Here is an 11,775-nt window from a genome sequence, read left to right as displayed (position 1 = left end):
GTGAGATACAGAAGAGAATAAGATACAGTCATTAAGGCCAACACATAGTCTAAAGATTTGCATGCTATGGACTGCCAAACACAGGCTAAAACAATCAACTGATACAGGAAATGGTGCACTATCACTTTCACCACAAGCCTTTCTGTGGTTATACACTAAGAATCAACTTTGTCAACTATATTTTCCGGATGTTTAGTTGGTTTACAACTAAACTGAAAATAAAATGTTTTATATACTTTGCATAAGTAGTAATATAAATGCAGATGCCTCATTATGTGACCTATTGACCTATTAAGATTTTGTTTACAACTACCTTGTAAATATATTTTTTGCTATTTTTTGTTTTCATAAGTATATATATATATATATATATATATATATATATATATATATATATATATATATATACATTAAATATTTTCAAAATTTAGTCTTTCTTTGTTAAAAGGCATAAAGTTTATCATACTGATTTCAAAGTTAAGAATTCATTAGTTTGAATATACACTGTACCAAACACTACAATAACATCTTGATAATTCAATTATATTTTATTTTTTAAAAAAATATTGATTTACATAACTGTACTAAAATTTTGTTTATATTCCCCAAATAAATGATCTTGTGTTTCCTTTTGTCACTACCAAAATGATGATTTCGGTTGTGACTGTTTTGGTAGTGACAAATTTTTGTACTTTTGAGGCTAACTCAAAGATGCTAATCAGCAGGGTTGGGCAAAGAAGCTGGGGAACAATAGTCTGTTTGAGGAAGGGGAGAAGGAAAAAGGAGGGAAAGAGAAGGAAAATTTTGAAAAAAATGGAAGAAACTGCCCCCAATTAGCGTAATAGGGGGTCTCCAAACTTTTTGTGAGTGAGGGCTCCCTCAAGGGATAAAATAATAATCTAGAGGGCTACTTGTTTGATATACTCCAGAAATATATAATTTATTATAAATATGCATAAATAGTTGCAATTTTTTTTTTTTTTTTACTTTTAATCACCATCATATCTCAAAGAAACTAAATATCTTGATATCTTGGCTCAATAAAAATTAATGATTTATTAGATGCAATTATTTTTTATTCAATAATCAATCTCGGTCAGTCATCCCTCGGTTCCAGCTGCCAAGCCACCACTATAGCTCCTCCCTCCCTCAACTCTACTGTGGACCTGCGTCCTGGCAAGCTGGGGAACAATAGTCTGTTTGAGGAAGGGGAGAAGGAAAAAGGAGGGAAAGAGAAGGAAAATTTTGAAAAAAATGGAAGAAACTGCCCCCAATTAGCGTAATAGGGGGTCTCCAAACTTTTTGTGAGTGAGGGCTCCCTCAAGGGATAAAATATTCTAGAGGGCTACTTGTTTGATATACTCCAGAAATATATAATTTATTATAAATATGCATAAATGGTTGCAATTTTTTTTTTTTTTTACTTTTAATCACCATCATATCTCAAAGAAACTAAATATCTTGATACCTTGGCTCAATAAAAATTAATGATTTATTAGACGCAATTATTTTTTATTCAATAATCAATCTCGGTCAGTCATCCCTCGGTTCCAGCTGCCAAGCCACCACTATAGCTCCTCCCTCCCTCAACTCTACTGTGGACCTGCGTCCTGGCCCTCCTGCTGGGGCTCCACCCTGGCTCCTCCCACCTTCATGTCCGCCCTGGCTCCTTCCACCTTCTACTTTGCTCTGTCGCCCTGGCCCCTGTCTGCTTGGTCATTCTCCCAAGATCTCACAGGGGTTGAGGCGCCTATTTCTAAACTGATGACTGAGACTACAAATATTCTACCTATGATTGAAATTTTAATCTAACAGTTCTGTTATAATAAATGAAGCTGTCTGCACAATGAATCTATTATTTACATAATGTCTACACTTTATTTGTTATAATGAGAGAATTTGCAAGTGTGCTGAACTCAGAAACCACTCACCGCTAAAACGCCAGAGTTTTTGTTCAGTGCTAACTTACACACCTCTGATTGGCCATTGCAGTTCAAGAAATCAACAGATATGTTTGCGATTGGCTAAATTACTCAATGCTGCAAAACACATAAGTAGAAAGCTTTGACGTTCTCCAGAGAAAAAACACATATACGCACTTGATCAAACACCCATATGAAGGCGAACCTTACTAGTAAAAGTGTAACTATGGTTAATTTTTGCTTGTGTGTGTTGGTGCTTCTCCAGTGTTTGAAATAGCTAAATGAATGTGAGGTAACTGCCCTAAAGAAATTTAGTGATGTTATTTTTAATTAATCTTAAAGAATAATGCAAAATGACAGCATGACCTCTTTGAATATTAAAGTTTTTTCATAAATGTGTAAACTACATACAGTGGAATGACTGTCAGTGAAAAATGACACAGAATAGTGACTAAAATATTTTAATACAAATAAATAAATATTTTCATTTTGATCTTCATTAGCTGACACTGTGGTGAAAGAACCATGGCATGTTGGAATCAAACTCTTGAGTTTGGAAAATTCTGTATACAGTAATCATCATCATTTTATCTCTTCTCCCATCTCTGAATATGTTTGTATTTTGAAATCATCCCGAGGACTCTAATTTTGAGAGACATTTAGTCAGCTATGTGATTACAGCACACTGTATATATACACTGCTCAAAAAATTATAGGATCACTTTGAAAACATCAGATTTTAATGGGGAAGAATATCATGCTGGATATCTATACTGATATGGACTTGGTTATGTGTTAGGAATGAAAGGACGCCACATCATTTGAAGTTTCATTGCAGCAACTCAAAATGGTACTCATTAAGTAGTTTGTATGGCCTCCACGTGCTTGTATGCATGCCTAACAACGTCAGGGGATGCTCTAATGAGACAACGGATGGTGATGGCTCCTCCTAGATCTGGATCAGGGCATCACTGAGCTCCTGGACAGACTGAGGTGCAACCTGGCGGCATTGGATGGACCGAAACATACCCTGTGTCTCAATCAGCTCCCTAGTTCAGTAGTCAGGGCACTGACCAGGGAGTCAGACATTTTAAGGGCTGTCTCAATCGCAGAATCCTTTCAGAGCACTGAAACATTCGCTCCCTGAAAAGTCCCACAATGCACCGTGAAAACCAGGGAGCATCGATGCTCACTATGCTCCCCTAACGGAAGTTCTGAAGCGCGAAACTTGAATCACGTGAGCCAACTATGCAGCAAGCCATATATTGTATAAAATAATACAGAAAAAAGCACAAATACGACTTAGATGCCAAATTCAGCGGCTGAAATGAGCTGCTGAGGTAACATGACTGCTCACAGACAGCAGCGGCATACCTGTCACTCAAGTGACCACGCCCTTAATTATGCAGAACTTTAAGGCTTAATATAATTTAAACAGATGAGCTATAAAAAAATTCACCCCCTCAGAGTTGTCATGAAGGGCAAAATTCGCACAACAGTAATTGTATTTTATGTTGTTGTTCACTAGTAACATGCTTCATTAAAAACAAATAAATACAGTGCATTCTAAAATTGGTTGACATTTTTAATGCTTTACAGTTTGACTATTATTTAAACATGTTGCTTTGGAATTATATTCACTGTGAAAAGTGATATCTGAAATTAAAGTTTCATTTTATTCAAAAGGGTGTTAAAAAAGCCAATTATTCGAAATCTAATTTATTAACATTATAAAAATGTGGTCACAAACAAACAAAAACAGTAATCAGGCTGAATGAAAATTTAAACCACTCTCTGTCAGTAGGTGGCGCTTATGGAGCAGCAGAAATAGAGCTGTTTCCCCGGTAACCTCTGTAAACTCAGTTTTATATTATTTATGACTATGTAAGCTTATCAGTTTGACAGAATTTTATGAAGAATGTTATAAGAAGTCAAACTATCTTTTTCCATTATAAAAGCATTTGTTATGAAAAATAGCCTATACACATAGCCTAAACAAGATGTCACAGATGTAATATAAATCTAGTGAATTCCCTTAATAGGTTATAAATTCTACAAGTTAGCCAAATTTACCATAATTACTATAAAACTATATAAATTCTAGTAAGGGAGGGTCATGAATAGTTTAAAAAGCTCCCTAATAATTGTTGGGGCAAGATTTGTCGTCCTCTTTTCAGTCTTTTGTTCATTTTGCCCATCAGTCTAGATCACGTTTGACTTTCTCTATAGCGTTATAAAGTGTTTAACTCTCAATAGAATTCAAATGGATCGCACATTTTATCATCAGTGTCGGGATGGCTCGTGGAAATCTTTTCACACTTTTGGAGCTTAATAAGATTCATAGTAGCAGCCTAGTATGTTTCGCTTTTGATTCGCGCACTAATGCATTAAATAAACAAGGCTTCATTTGCGCTTATGGTCTTTTCAGTTTGTACTGGAACTTAGCGCTTATAAAAGCTCTGAACGCATGATGTAGGCTATATAATTAATGAATAGTCTTATTTCCTCACCACCATATTTCTCACGCCGAGACCGCTGCAGTGAGAGAACTGCGCTCAATGCGCCGCTCAAAACACCGAGCGGCTTTGATCAGAGTCTCTCACTGCAGCGCGAACACGCACTGTGAAGCCTGGTTTTTAGCCGATGATGAGCGGGAAAAGGTAGAATGACAGAAGTGCTCATGCACCAATTACAACAAAGAATCGCGAGTTTACACAACAGCATTGGACACACAGTTAAAGGAGAAGATAACAGGACATTATTTTATGGACTTTCGAAGCAAAAACAAGTGGGTATACGCAAATACTGATCCTTAGAAGTCGTAATACGCAAACAGCCCTGAGCAAAAAGTAAGCATACGGCGTATGCGTGCGTATCGCCCCGACTACACCACTGGATTTAGGTCAGGTGTATGGCACGGGATCAGTGCCAAAATCAAGCTTCCGAACGACCGACCGACCGATCGAACGTCAAACCGAACGTCTATCCGAACGTCTTGTACTTTGAGCGTCTAACTGAGCGTGTCGACCCACGTGACGACCTGACGTGACGCCAGCGTCTTGAAATTAACTGGATTTTAACAATGTAAGGTGCCAAGCTGATGTGTAAATACTATGAATGGACATTACAGGCATGAAAGTATGTGTTTTACTAGCATGTAAATGTAAAAAAACATCCTAGTCTTAATTTGATCCGTACAATGTTAACTGTTATCTTTATTGCCTACAATTTATTGCCTGTACAATATAGCCTATACCAGTCCATCAGACCTTTTTATCATACTAAGCTGGGGAACAATAGTCTGTTTGAGGAAGGGGAGAAGGAAAAAGGAGGGAAAGAGAAGGAAAATTTTGAAAAAAATGGAAGAAACTGCCCCCAATTAGCGTAATAGGGGGTCTCCAAACTTTTTGTGAGTGAGGGCTCCCTCAAGGGATAAAATAATAATCTAGAGGGCTACTTGTTTGATATACTCCAGAAATATATAATTTATTATAAATATGCATAAATAGTTGCAATTTTTTTTTTTTTTTTACTTTTAATCACCATCATATCTCAAAGAAACTAAATATCTTGATATCTTGGCTCAATAAAAATTAATGATTTATTAGATGCAATTATTTTTTATTCAATAATCAATCTCGGTCAGTCATCCCTCGGTTCCAGCTGCCAAGCCACCACTATAGCTCCTCCCTCCCTCAACTCTACTGTGGACCTGCGTCCTGGCAAGCTGGGGAACAATAGTCTGTTTGAGGAAGGGGAGAAGGAAAAAGGAGGGAAAGAGAAGGAAAATTTTGAAAAAAATGGAAGAAACTGCCCCCAATTAGCGTAATAGGGGGTCTCCAAACTTTTTGTGAGTGAGGGCTCCCTCAAGGGATAAAATATTCTAGAGGGCTACTTGTTTGATATACTCCAGAAATATATAATTTATTATAAATATGCATAAATGGTTGCAATTTTTTTTTTTTTTACTTTTAATCACCATCATATCTCAAAGAAACTAAATATCTTGATACCTTGGCTCAATAAAAATTAATGATTTATTAGACGCAATTATTTTTTATTCAATAATCAATCTCGGTCAGTCATCCCTCGGTTCCAGCTGCCAAGCCACCACTATAGCTCCTCCCTCCCTCAACTCTACTGTGGACCTGCGTCCTGGCCCTCCTGCTGGGGCTCCACCCTGGCTCCTCCCACCTTCATGTCCGCCCTGGCTCCTTCCACCTTCTACTTTGCTCTGTCGCCCTGGCCCCTGTCTGCTTGGTCATTCTCCCAAGATCTCACAGGGGTTGAGGCGCCTATTTCTAAACTGATGACTGAGACTACAAATATTCTACCTATGATTGAAATTTTAATCTAACAGTTCTGTTATAATAAATGAAGCTGTCTGCACAATGAATCTATTATTTACATAATGTCTACACTTTATTTGTTATAATGAGAGAATTTGCAAGTGTGCTGAACTCAGAAACCACTCACCGCTAAAACGCCAGAGTTTTTGTTCAGTGCTAACTTACACACCTCTGATTGGCCATTGCAGTTCAAGAAATCAACAGATATGTTTGCGATTGGCTAAATTACTCAATGCTGCAAAACACATAAGTAGAAAGCTTTGACGTTCTCCAGAGAAAAAACACATATACGCACTTGATCAAACACCCATATGAAGGCGAACCTTACTAGTAAAAGTGTAACTATGGTTAATTTTTGCTTGTGTGTGTTGGTGCTTCTCCAGTGTTTGAAATAGCTAAATGAATGTGAGGTAACTGCCCTAAAGAAATTTAGTGATGTTATTTTTAATTAATCTTAAAGAATAATGCAAAATGACAGCATGACCTCTTTGAATATTAAAGTTTTTTCATAAATGTGTAAACTACATACAGTGGAATGACTGTCAGTGAAAAATGACACAGAATAGTGACTAAAATATTTTAATACAAATAAATAAATATTTTCATTTTGATCTTCATTAGCTGACACTGTGGTGAAAGAACCATGGCATGTTGGAATCAAACTCTTGAGTTTGGAAAATTCTGTATACAGTAATCATCATCATTTTATCTCTTCTCCCATCTCTGAATATGTTTGTATTTTGAAATCATCCCGAGGACTCTAATTTTGAGAGACATTTAGTCAGCTATGTGATTACAGCACACTGTATATATACACTGCTCAAAAAATTATAGGATCACTTTGAAAACATCAGATTTTAATGGGGAAGAATATCATGCTGGATATCTATACTGATATGGACTTGGTTATGTGTTAGGAATGAAAGGACGCCACATCATTTGAAGTTTCATTGCAGCAACTCAAAATGGTACTCATTAAGTAGTTTGTATGGCCTCCACGTGCTTGTATGCATGCCTAACAACGTCAGGGGATGCTCTAATGAGACAACGGATGGTGATGGCTCCTCCTAGATCTGGATCAGGGCATCACTGAGCTCCTGGACAGACTGAGGTGCAACCTGGCGGCATTGGATGGACCGAAACATACCCTGTGTCTCAATCAGCTCCCTAGTTCAGTAGTCAGGGCACTGACCAGGGAGTCAGACATTTTAAGGGCTGTCTCAATCGCAGAATCCTTTCAGAGCACTGAAACATTCGCTCCCTGAAAAGTCCCACAATGCACCGTGAAAACCAGGGAGCATCGATGCTCACTATGCTCCCCTAACGGAAGTTCTGAAGCGCGAAACTTGAATCACGTGAGCCAACTATGCAGCAAGCCATATATTGTATAAAATAATACAGAAAAAAGCACAAATACGACTTAGATGCCAAATTCAGCGGCTGAAATGAGCTGCTGAGGTAACATGACTGCTCACAGACAGCAGCGGCATACCTGTCACTCAAGTGACCACGCCCTTAATTATGCAGAACTTTAAGGCTTAATATAATTTAAACAGATGAGCTATAAAAAAATTCACCCCCCTCAGAGTTGTCATGAAGGGCAAAATTCGCACAACAGTAATTGTATTTTATGTTGTTGTTCACTAGTAACATGCTTCATTAAAAACAAATAAATACAGTGCATTCTAAAATTGGTTGACATTTTTAATGCTTTACAGTTTGACTATTATTTAAACATGTTGCTTTGGAATTATATTCACTGTGAAAAGTGATATCTGAAATTAAAGTTTCATTTTATTCAAAAGGGTGTTAAAAAAGCCAATTATTCGAAATCTAATTTATTAACATTATAAAAATGTGGTCACAAACAAACAAAAACAGTAATCAGGCTGAATGAAAATTTAAACCACTCTCTGTCAGTAGGTGGCGCTTATGGAGCAGCAGAAATAGAGCTGTTTCCCCGGTAACCTCTGTAAACTCAGTTTTATATTATTTATGACTATGTAAGCTTATCAGTTTGACAGAATTTTATGAAGAATGTTATAAGAAGTCAAACTATCTTTTTCCATTATAAAAGCATTTGTTATGAAAAATAGCCTATACACATAGCCTAAACAAGATGTCACAGATGTAATATAAATCTAGTGAATTCCCTTAATAGGTTATAAATTCTACAAGTTAGCCAAATTTACCATAATTACTATAAAACTATATAAATTCTAGTAAGGGAGGGTCATGAATAGTTTAAAAAGCTCCCTAATAATTGTTGGGGCAAGATTTGTCGTCCTCTTTTCAGTCTTTTGTTCATTTTGCCCATCAGTCTAGATCACGTTTGACTTTCTCTATAGCGTTATAAAGTGTTTAACTCTCAATAGAATTCAAATGGATCGCACATTTTATCATCAGTGTCGGGATGGCTCGTGGAAATCTTTTCACACTTTTGGAGCTTAATAAGATTCATAGTAGCAGCCTAGTATGTTTCGCTTTTGATTCGCGCACTAATGCATTAAATAAACAAGGCTTCATTTGCGCTTATGGTCTTTTCAGTTTGTACTGGAACTTAGCGCTTATAAAAGCTCTGAACGCATGATGTAGGCTATATAATTAATGAATAGTCTTATTTCCTCACCACCATATTTCTCACGCCGAGACCGCTGCAGTGAGAGAACTGCGCTCAATGCGCCGCTCAAAACACCGAGCGGCTTTGATCAGAGTCTCTCACTGCAGCGCGAACACGCACTGTGAAGCCTGGTTTTTAGCCGATGATGAGCGGGAAAAGGTAGAATGACAGAAGTGCTCATGCACCAATTACAACAAAGAATCGCGAGTTTACACAACAGCATTGGACACACAGTTAAAGGAGAAGATAACAGGACATTATTTTATGGACTTTCGAAGCAAAAACAAGTGGGTATACGCAAATACTGATCCTTAGAAGTCGTAATACGCAAACAGCCCTGAGCAAAAAGTAAGCATACGGCGTATGCGTGCGTATCGCCCCGACTACACCACTGGATTTAGGTCAGGTGTATGGCACGGGATCAGTGCCAAAATCAAGCTTCCGAACGACCGACCGACCGATCGAACGTCAAACCGAACGTCTATCCGAACGTCTTGTACTTTGAGCGTCTAACTGAGCGTGTCGACCCACGTGACGACCTGACGTGACGCCAGCGTCTTGAAATTAACTGGATTTTAACAATGTAAGGTGCCAAGCTGATGTGTAAATACTATGAATGGACATTACAGGCATGAAAGTATGTGTTTTACTAGCATGTAAATGTAAAAAAACATCCTAGTCTTAATTTGATCCGTACAATGTTAACTGTTATCTTTATTGCCTACAATTTATTGCCTGTACAATATAGCCTATACCAGTCCATCAGACCTTTTTATCATACTTCCCAGGAAATCGTACTCGGTTACTAACGTAACCTCGGTTCCCTGAGATACGGAACGAGTACTGCGTATGGGGAAAAGTCTCCCTTTTTCCCCGTCACTGAAGCCTTTTTCAATAACGCAGTGTAACTGCATCGTCATTGGTTCACTCATAGACAAGTTGTTGAACCAATGACGGCGCGGCATAGCTGCGCGACCTATGGCGAGAGAGCGCGCAAACTTTCCCGCCAAAAGGGGCGGGGCAAAGGGCTATATAAGCAGCGATTTGCCATAGGATTTCAGGCCAATCGACTGAAGCGACGAGTAAGTAACGCAGTACTCGTTCCGTATCTCAGGGAACCGAGGTTACGTTAGTAACCGAGTACGTTCCCTTTCGATACTTCACTCGTACTGCGTATGGGGAACGAATTCAACCGCGCCGTGCCACAGCAGGGAACGACATAACTTGTTTTGGACACCGAGAGGGGACCAAGAGAACAAGTAAGAAGGCAAAAGCCGTCGTAAACCCTTGTTACACTACAAAGAGGAGATAACTCCTGATCGGCGAGAGGTGGAACTCGAAGAGGCCACCTGGTTACACCGAGAGGACCCGGGCTTGTAAGGCCGGAACGTCCAGATGATAAAATCTGACAAAAGTGGACGGCGAGGACCAGCCGGCCGCCTCACAGATGTCTTTAATGGAAACTCCATTAGACCAGGCCCAGGAGGAAGCCATTCCTCTAGTGGAATGGGCCCTAACTCCTAAGGGGCATTGAATGTCCAAGGAGGAGTAACAGAGATTAATCGCGTCGACTATCCAACGCGAGAGACGTTGTTTTGAGACTGAAGACCCTTTGGTGCGGCCGCCAAAACAGACAAAGAGCTGATCCGACTGCCTGAAAGGCTGCGTTCGCTCTACATAGGTCCTCAATGCCCTGACAGGGCAGAGTAACTCCAGCTCCTGTTCATCCGCGGAGGGAGGAAGAGCAGAGAGCGAAATGACCTGAGCTCTAAACGGAGTAGGGAGTACTTTGGGTACGTAGCCATGTCTATGTTTCAGAACGACCTTAGAGTCATTAGGCCCAAATTCGAGGCACGCAGGGCTCACAGAGAGGGCCTGCAAGTCGCCAACACGCTTGACTGATGGTAGTGCAAGTAGCAGAGCGGTTTTCAGGGTTAAAGGCCTGAGGTCAGCTGAACTCAGCGGCTCGAAGGGGTAACCTTTGAGAGCCCTAAGGACCAAAGAAAGGTCCCAAGTGGGAACAGTAAGGGGACGAGGAGGATTTAATCGCCTAGAACCCCTTAAGAAACGAACCACAAGGTTGTTTCGACCCACTGACTATAGATATACCACTGAGATATGGTCTCTAGTACGTCCCTAGGAAGGTCAATCGGCTCCCATTGAGGGACCAGAGATGTAGAGCCCAGAGCTCTGGCTGTGGGTGCCAGATTGTTCTGTTCGCCTGAGAGAGGAGGTCCCGCCTCAGGGGAATGGGCCATGGGGCTCTCAGGAGAGCCTGAACAGCTCTGAGGACCAAGTCTGGCTCCTCCAGAGCGGGGCCACTAGAAGGACTCTGTGTCTGTCTTCCTTGACTCGCCTGATGACCTGCGGGATCAGTGCGATCAGGGGAAATGCGTAAAGGAGTGTGCTGGGCCAGGTGTGGGCCAGCGCGTCGAGTTCCTTTGAGAAATATGTTGGGCAATGAGAGTTGTCTTCTGAGGCGAAGAGGTCTATCTCTGCTCTCCCGAAGAGCTCCCAAATCTTGAGAACCATCTGGGGATGGAGCATCCACTCATCTGAGGGGACGTTGCTCCTTGATAGCATATCTGCACCCAGGTTGATTTTGCCAGGTATATGAGTCGCCCTGAGCGACCGAAGCCTTGGTATTGCCCATTCCAGAAGACGTTTCGCCAGAGCGCATAGGCGGCTGGACGAAAGACCGCCCTGGTGATTTATGTGTGACACCACAGTCATGCTGTCCGATTGGACTAAGAGGTGGCGTCCCATCAAGTGAACCTGGAAAGCCTGCAGGGCTTTCATCAATGCCAACATTTCGAGGCAGTTGATATGGAGATGGCTTTCCTCGTGGGACCTGAAGGGGTGGATTCTGGAATCCACTGCCGCT

Source organism: Chanodichthys erythropterus, chromosome 21, assembly GCF_024489055.1.
Source record: "Chanodichthys erythropterus isolate Z2021 chromosome 21, ASM2448905v1, whole genome shotgun sequence".
Classification (NCBI taxonomy): Eukaryota; Metazoa; Chordata; class Actinopteri; order Cypriniformes; family Xenocyprididae; genus Chanodichthys; species Chanodichthys erythropterus.
Note: the sequence above shows the minus strand (reverse complement) of the source record.